This window comes from Carassius auratus, unplaced genomic scaffold, assembly GCF_003368295.1.
Source record: "Carassius auratus strain Wakin unplaced genomic scaffold, ASM336829v1 scaf_tig00217674, whole genome shotgun sequence".
NCBI classification, from domain to species: domain Eukaryota; kingdom Metazoa; phylum Chordata; class Actinopteri; order Cypriniformes; family Cyprinidae; genus Carassius; species Carassius auratus.
Genome location: NW_020529178.1, coordinates 60,001 through 68,191, shown reverse-complemented (window position 1 = coordinate 68,191; position 8,191 = coordinate 60,001). Strand labels below are relative to the sequence as shown.

General features: G+C 33.4%; 1 non-coding gene across 1 annotated transcript; it reads right to left on the bottom strand.

The window, feature by feature from the left end:
- Positions 1–7,436: 7,436 nt before the first annotated feature.
- On the bottom strand, positions 7,437–7,555 carry LOC113101993 (5S ribosomal RNA). Its single transcript, XR_003290555.1, has one exon. It is a non-coding gene; the product is annotated as a 5S ribosomal RNA (ribosomal RNA).
- Between the last annotated feature and the right edge of the window lie 636 nt (positions 7,556–8,191).

Below are 8,191 nucleotides of genomic sequence, written 5' to 3'. Positions count from 1 at the left end.
TGTACTAACCAGGCCCAAACCTTGCTAATATTCAGAGATCGGCATTGACTCTATTTTTTTGGCTAAATATTATATACAAAGTGAAAAGTTCAAAAAAGCTTTAAAGCACCTGGTATTCCTAGCAGTCTCTCATCCAAGTACTAACCAGACTAACCTGGTAAGATTCAGAGATCGGGCATTGACTCATTTTTTTTTTTTTTTTTTTTTTTTTTTGCAGATTATTATATAAATCGTGAAATTTTCCAAAAAGTTTAAAGCACCTGGTATTCCCAGGCAGTCTCCAAACCATGTCTAACCAGGCCCAAACTGCTAATATTCAGAGATCGGGCATTGACTCTATTTTTTGGCAAAATTATTATATACAAAGTGAAAAGTTTCAAAAAATCTTAAAGCACCTGGTATTCCTAGGCAGTCTCTCATCCAAGTACTAACCAGACCTAAACCTGGTAAAGATTCAAGAGATCGGGCATTGACTCTTTTTTTTTTTTTTTTTTTTTTTTTTGCAAGATTATTATATAAATCGTGAAATTTTCCAAAAGTTTAAAGCACCCTGGTATTCCCAGGCAGTCTCCAAACCATGTACTAACCAGGCCCAACCTGCTAATATTCAGAGATCGGGCAATTGACTCTATTTTTTGGCAAAATTATAATACAAGTGAAAAGTTTCCAAAAAGCTTACAGCACCTGGTATTCCCAGGCCGTCTCCCATCCAAGTACTAACCAGGCCCAAACCTGCTTAGCTTCCGAGATCAGACGAGATCGGGCATTTTTTTTTTTTTTTTATTAAAAATATTTCAGTACAAAAAGAAAAATATATAAAAATATTTCACATTTAAATCATTCTTGTTATAGAAACCTCTCTTTTACAAAATAAATGCAAACATCTCAATTAAGGTTACATTAAAGTTCTAAGCAAACATAATCCTTTTCACTAAAAAAACAAAAAAAAAAAAAAAAACAAAAACTACAAATTTATTTCCAGTCCATTCTGTGTTTTCAAAACATAAGGATTGTTATTTAGAATTAGTTGATCAAATACATAAATTGTACCTTCTGCTTTAAAATAACTTTCTAGTGTTCGTATATAATCTTCCAGTTTTTTCTTAAAATAAATCCATAATCCCATTTTTTGTTTTTGTCTCTTGCTATATTTTCTCCTACACCATATTGCATATCTAGCTACAATTAAAAACAAATTTATAACATTTTGATTATCAGATTTCTCATTCATTCCAAATAAAAATATACAATTCCAACTCTCTTCATCTTCTATACATCCATTTTTTCTCCTAACAAACTCTTAATCACATTTTTAATTTTGTCTCTGAAAAAGATCAGTTCTTTACATGATAAAAACATGTGCACAATTCCTTCAGTTTTTTTCACAACAGACTTTACACAATGCATCCCCAGTCATTCCACATTTATACAACTTCTCTTCAGAAAAGATTATATATTATGCCTTATATAAAAATCCAGGTTCTCCATTTTAACATCTATGCCATTTTCTCAAATTTCTCCACAGAACTTCTTCCTCAAGGTTTATAAAACATTTTTTTCCAAAATGTATTCCCAGCTGGTTCCTTAAAAACACTATTTCTAAACAAAACATAAAAAGTCCTAAGATGACTCACATGAAAAGGCTCCTTTTCTCCTTTTGCTTTTAAGAAAAACCTTCATTTTATCATCTTCACTGTCTTGTCCTTGTTTTTCTATGTTTACTAACCATTCCTTTGGAATTGCCTCCTTTATTTTATCATATTGCTTTTTTAAAACATTCTTATTAACATGATTTTCAGTATTTTTCACTTCATCATAAATTGCTTGCAAAGGTAAAAAACCTTCCCTCACTTCATACAAAACATCCCTTATTGTTTTAAATCCAGCATTAATCCAATGTTTAAAAAATAATTCTTTTCCTCTATATACAATATTCTCATTCAGAAACAGAGGCTGTGTTAAAAACTCCAATCTCCTAATAGGTTTAATACATACATTTGGTAAAAATTCTGCCCATGCTTCTAAAACTTCTTTATAAAACTCCGGGATTCCTGTTATCAATTTAGGTTTTAATTTCATCCACAGAATATCAGGTCCTATTTTCATATGTCCGCATTTATTTAAAAACATTCTCATAAGTATTTTCCATTCAGCTTTATTCTCTTCATTTAAAAAAGTTTCACAGTTTTTAACTCTAAAGCTCTTTTTTTTTTATTCTGGATCTTGCAGCCCTAACCCACCTTCTTCTATGGCCCCTATTAGTGTATTATAAGATGTATCATTGTATCATGTATCATTGATGGCTTAGAGCCCCAGAGAAAATTTAAAACATCTTTTTTTAATCTTTTACTAATTCCCATAGGCATGGGTATCACACCCAAAACATACCACATTTTTGCCATCATTAATGCATTTATAACCAAAACCTTCCCTCTTAAAGTTAATTCCCTTTGTTTCCAATAATTTAACACTCTTTCCATTTCACCCACCACTTCATCCCACATCAAATCTCTCACCATTTTCTCATTTTTCCCAATCCTCACACCCAAAATCTTCAAGCTCTCTTCTTCTTTAAATGGATACATTTTTTGAATTTTTTCAATTTTTCCTATACTCATAATAACCGTTTTTTGTTGATTTATTTAGCTCCAGAACCTTTACAGTATTTTTCTATTATGTCCATTGCTTTAACTACACTAGCCACATCTTGCACTATTATAGTCGTATCATCTGCATATTGATATACTTTCTGCAACTCTCTATTTTCTTCTGTGTCTATCCTCTAATTTCTTTCTCTTCCGTTATTGCCAACCCTAATGCCTCTGCCACTAAACTGTTCAGCAAAGCTGATAATGGACAACCTTGTCTAATAGATCTAGTTAAATAAAAGGTCTCTGTTAAAAAACCATTGCACTTTACTTGACTTTTAGAATCTTTATATAAAATCTTGAACCACTTAATAAAAATTTTCACCAAAACCAAAACTGTTGTAAAATTCTAAACAAATACTCATGTTCAACACGGTCAAAGGCCTTTTCTAAATCAAGACTTATTACATATCCACTTTTTTTTTCAGAGATCATGTAACTTACAACATCTCTTATACTACTAATAGTATCTGTAATATCTCTTCCTGGTATTGCATATGCCTGGTTTGTCTGTATTATATTTGGTAAAATTTTCTTCAATCTGTTAGCTAAAATCTTTGATAATATTTTAAAATCTGTATTTAACATAGTTATTGGTCTATAATTTTTAAGATCTGCAATGTCCCCTTTTCGTTTATAAATTAATTTTACTAATCCTATCCCCATAAAATAACTGGTTTCTTCCTTTTTAAAAATTTCGTCATACACATCTTTTAAAATTGGTGTCATTACATTTCTAAAAACCTTATAAAATTCACTTGGAAGACCATCTTTTCCTGGACTTCTACCATTATTTAGCTGCATGATTGCTTTCATCTATTTCTTCTTTTCCAATTCCCCTTTCACATAATTTTTTATCACCATTATCTATCTTTATTTTGATTTTCCCTACCAGAAATTCAATTTCTTCTCTACCCACTCCTTCCCTTTTAAACAAATTTTCATAATAATCTTTTATTTCTTTTAAAACTTCTTCTTTTTCTTTTACCTTTCCTCCTCCTTTTCCTATTAATTCTTTAATCATTCCGGCTCTCTGTCTGTTTTTTTCCATATTAAAAAAGAACCTTGTACATTTTTCACCTTCCACTAAGTATTTTGCTTTACTTCTTATCATTGCTCCTTTATATTTTTTGTCTTCTATATCCTTTATTTTTTCCTCCAACATTACGGTTTTCTGTAAATTGACAACCTCCTTACTTAGCTCATCTCTTAATTCTATTCTTATTTCTTTTTCTTTTCTTTTTTAATTTTCTGTATTATTTTACTATGTTCTCTTCCACATTTTCCAATGTCATATTTTAAATTATCCCACCAAATTCTCTTTCATCCTTATACATCTGATTTCCTTTTTCCTTTTTTATTAATACCTCTATTTGTTCCTTAAAATTCTCATCTTTTAAAATCTCAGTGTTTAACATCCATATTCCCGGCCCTCTTTTAAAATTATTCATATCAACTTGTATACATACAACTTTATGATCACTTAACATTGTTTCCTTGTAATATATAGTATCTATTATCTTCAACATTTCCCTTTTACTTATCAAGAAAATCTATTCTACTTCTGCATATAAAATTCTTCAACGCCTGTTGCCTTGAGAATTCTCGTATCCCCTCGTTTCTTTCTCTCCAAACGTCCACAAAGTTATTTTCTTCCATTAGACTTTTTAATTCCTTCCTTCCACTATCAGATTTAAAAAACCATCCCATCTGCAATATCCATCTTGCTAAATGTAGTGTTAAAATCCCCCATAGTTAAAATGTTCTCCCATTTCACAATAATATCTTTTAGTTTCTTAAAAATAACACCTTTTCTTTTTCTACCACAGGAGCATGAATATTACACAGAACTATATCTGTCTCCCCCTCCATCATTTTCACTATCAAACACTTTCCTTGCTTATCATCATAAACCACTTGTGCTTTTTCACACACGCCCTTTTTAATTAAAAATGCTACTCCCCTACCTAGCCTCCCATCACCATTACTATAAAATATATCACCTTTCCATTTTTTTTTTAAAACTTTCCATTACTTCATCCCTCCAATTTGTTTCTTGAACCACTAAAACATTTGATCTACTACACAAAAGTTTCAACTTTTCAAATTTCCCTTTTTCTAGTAACCCTCTTACATTAAGTGTTGCAATTTTCAAGAACATAATACATAGCAAAGTACATATTATTCTGAACATTCATCAACTTTTCCCAGCTGCATTAATACCTCAAAACTATTTTCACCAGTCTCTTTTTTTAAATACTTTCTCTTTCAGTTCTTTTTTTTAATTATATGTCTGTTTTGTACATTCTCTAAATTTGGTTTTACCTTTAGTTGTCTTCTTCTTGTTATTGTAACCTTTTCCCAGTCATTTTTGTTGTCTTCTTTTCTCCCTAGCGTTGCTTTCTCTATCATTTGCATTTCCTGCCTTTCCTTTTCCTCCTCTCTTGTTTGTTTCAAGATTTCCGTTTGTATTCCATGTCCTTCTTCTTCTTGCTCTTTTTCCATTTCACAGTACTTCTGTTCCTCCTCTGCATCTTCTCCTATTTGATTCTCATCTTCTTCCTCAGTCTGTTCTGTTTGTTCATCCTCCTTTGCGTCGTCCACATCCTGTGATTTCTCCATTTCATCCACTTGCTCATAGTCTTTATCCGTTTCAGCATCCTCCTCTATCCAGCATTCACATTTCACCAGTACTTTACGACACTCCGGGCATCTTACAGCATCACATTCCCTCGAAAAATGTCCCTTTTCTCCACAATCTCGACAGGAAAAGTCTGGACAGTCCTTCAAAATGTTGTCCCGGTTTCATACACAATCTACAGATCTTCATTTGACGATCATGTATGATCCTAAAATATTGCACTCCCTCTGCAGTATCAAATCTCGTGCTGTAAGGCAGTGATAACACCTCCTTAGGGAATTTCACACGGACATATCTTGTTCCATCTGTAATTGTAGTGTCTGGATAGTACCTTTTTCTTATTGCAGATGTAACTTTAACTCCCCATGTTTGCAATTTTGCCATTATTTCTTCATCTGTTATATAAGCTGGTAAGTGCATGAATGAAACAACACACTCTCTTTCTTGAAGATTCCTCACTTCACACACAATTCCTTTTACTGTTAGTCCTTCCTTTAAAACTTCACATGCTTTTTCATCCGTTACGGTTACCTCATACTCATTATTTAATCTTGGTCTTACCGCTAACACTTTACTCAGTCCAACTTTTTCAATCACCGCCTTTATCACATCCTCCACCCTTCGATCTCTTACTTCTGTAGCATTAACAATCACTGTGGCCTCCTTTGAGTAATGTTTTTGTTGTTCATTATCTTCCATCTCATTCCTTTGTCTTCTCACCTCACTTGTCTTTGTTGATTTCCTTTGCTTTATTCTTTCTCCAGTATCTTTTTGAAGTTCTTTACTGTTGCTTTTTTCCTCAGCCATGTCTTTGCCATTGCCATGTTGTTCCTCCATAATCAAAACTTTAAGAGCTTTAAAGCTCCTTTGGCCCTAAGCAGTAAATTCTGCTCAGGGCCCTAAAAAATAGTAAAACAAACCAAGAAAAAAATAAATATTTAACTAAATACAATATAATATAAGACAAACCAAAAACAAACACATGGGAGAGACTTTCTCTCCCTACTGCCACCTCTTACTTCCTGGAATGTACCAACAATCACAGGTGCTCAGGGTGGTATGGCCGTAAGCGAAGACTGCTGCAAAGAGAGGGCTATTTAAAGACCAGCCCATCTAATCACCAGTATATTATATAAGTAGCAAAGAAAACCCAAAAGCTTAAAGCACCTGGTATTCCTAGGCAGTCTCTCATCCAAGTACTAACCAGACCTAAACCTGCTAAGATTCAGATATCGGGCATTGACTTTTTTTTTTTTTTGCAAGATTATTATATAAATCGTGAAATTTTCCAAAAAGTTTAAAGCACCTGGTATTCCCAGGCAGTCTCCTATCCATGTACTAACCAGGCCCAAACCTGCTAATATTCAGAGATCGGGCATTGACTCTATTTTTTGGCTAAATTATTATATACAAAGTGAAAAGTTTCAAAAAAGCTTAAAGCACCTGGTATTCCTAGGCAGTCTCTCATCCAAGTACTAACCAGACCTAAACCTGGTAAGATTCAGAGATCGGGCATTGACTCATTTTTTTTTTTTTTTTGCAAGATTATTATATAAATCGTGAAAATTTCCAAAAAGTTTAAAGCACCTGGTATTCCCAGGCAGTCTCCCATCCATGTACTAACCAGGCCCAAACCTGCTAATATTCAGAGATCGGGCATTGACTCTATTTTGACTTTTTTTTTTTTGCAAGATTATTATATAAATCGTGAAATTTTCCAAAAAGTTTAAAGCACCTGGTATTCCCAGGCAGTCTCCTATCCATGTACTAACCAGGCCCAAACCTGCTAATATTCAGAGATCGGGCATTGACTCTATTTTTTGGCTAAATTATTATATACAAAGTGAAAAGTTTCAAAAAATTAAAAGAACCTGGTATTCCTAGGCAGTCTCTCATCCAAGTACTAAACAGACCTAAACCTGGTAAGATTCAGAGATCGGGCATTGACTCTTTTTTTTTTTTTTTTTTTTTTTTGCAAGATTATTATATAAATCGTGAAATTTTCCAAAAAGTTTAAAGCACCTGGTATTCCCAGGCAGTCTCCAAACCATGTACTAACCAGGCCCAAACCTGCTAATATTCAGAGATCGGGCATTGACTCTATTTTTTGGCAAAATTATTATATACTAAGTGAAAAGTTTCCAAAAAGCTTACAGCACCTGGTATTCCCAGGCGGTCTCCCATCCAAGTACTAACCAGGCCCAAACCTGCTTAGCTTCCGAGAGCAGACGAGATCGGGCATAGCCAGGTTGGTATGGCCGTAAGCGAAGACTGCTGCAAAGAGAGGGCTATTTAAAGACCAGCCCATCTAATCACCAGTACATTATATAAGTAGGAAAGAAAACCCAAAAGCTTAAAGCACCTGGTATTCCTAGGCAGTCTCTCATCCAAGTACTAACCAGACCTAAACCTGCTGAGATTCAGATATCGGGCATTGACTTTTTTTTTTTTTGCAAGATTATTATATAAATCGTGAAATTTTCCAAAAAGTTTAAAGCACCTGGTATTCCCAGGCAGTCTCCAAACCATGTACTAACCAGGCCCAAACCTGCTAATATTCAGAGATCGGGCATTGACTCTATTTTTTGGCAAAATTATTATATACAAAGTGAAAAGTTTCAAAAAATCTTAAAGCACCTGGTATTCCTAGGCAGTCTCTCATCCAAGTACTAACCAGACCTAAACCTGCTAATATTCAGAGATCGGGCATTGACTCTATTTTTTGGATAAATTATTATATACAAAGTGAAAAGTTTCAAAAAAGCTTAAAGCACCTGGTATTCCTAGGCAGTCTCTCATCCAAGTACTAACCAGACCTAAACCTGCTAAGATTCAGAGATCGGGCATTGACTCATTTTTTTTTTTTTTTTTTTTTTTTTTGCAAGATTATTATATAAATCGT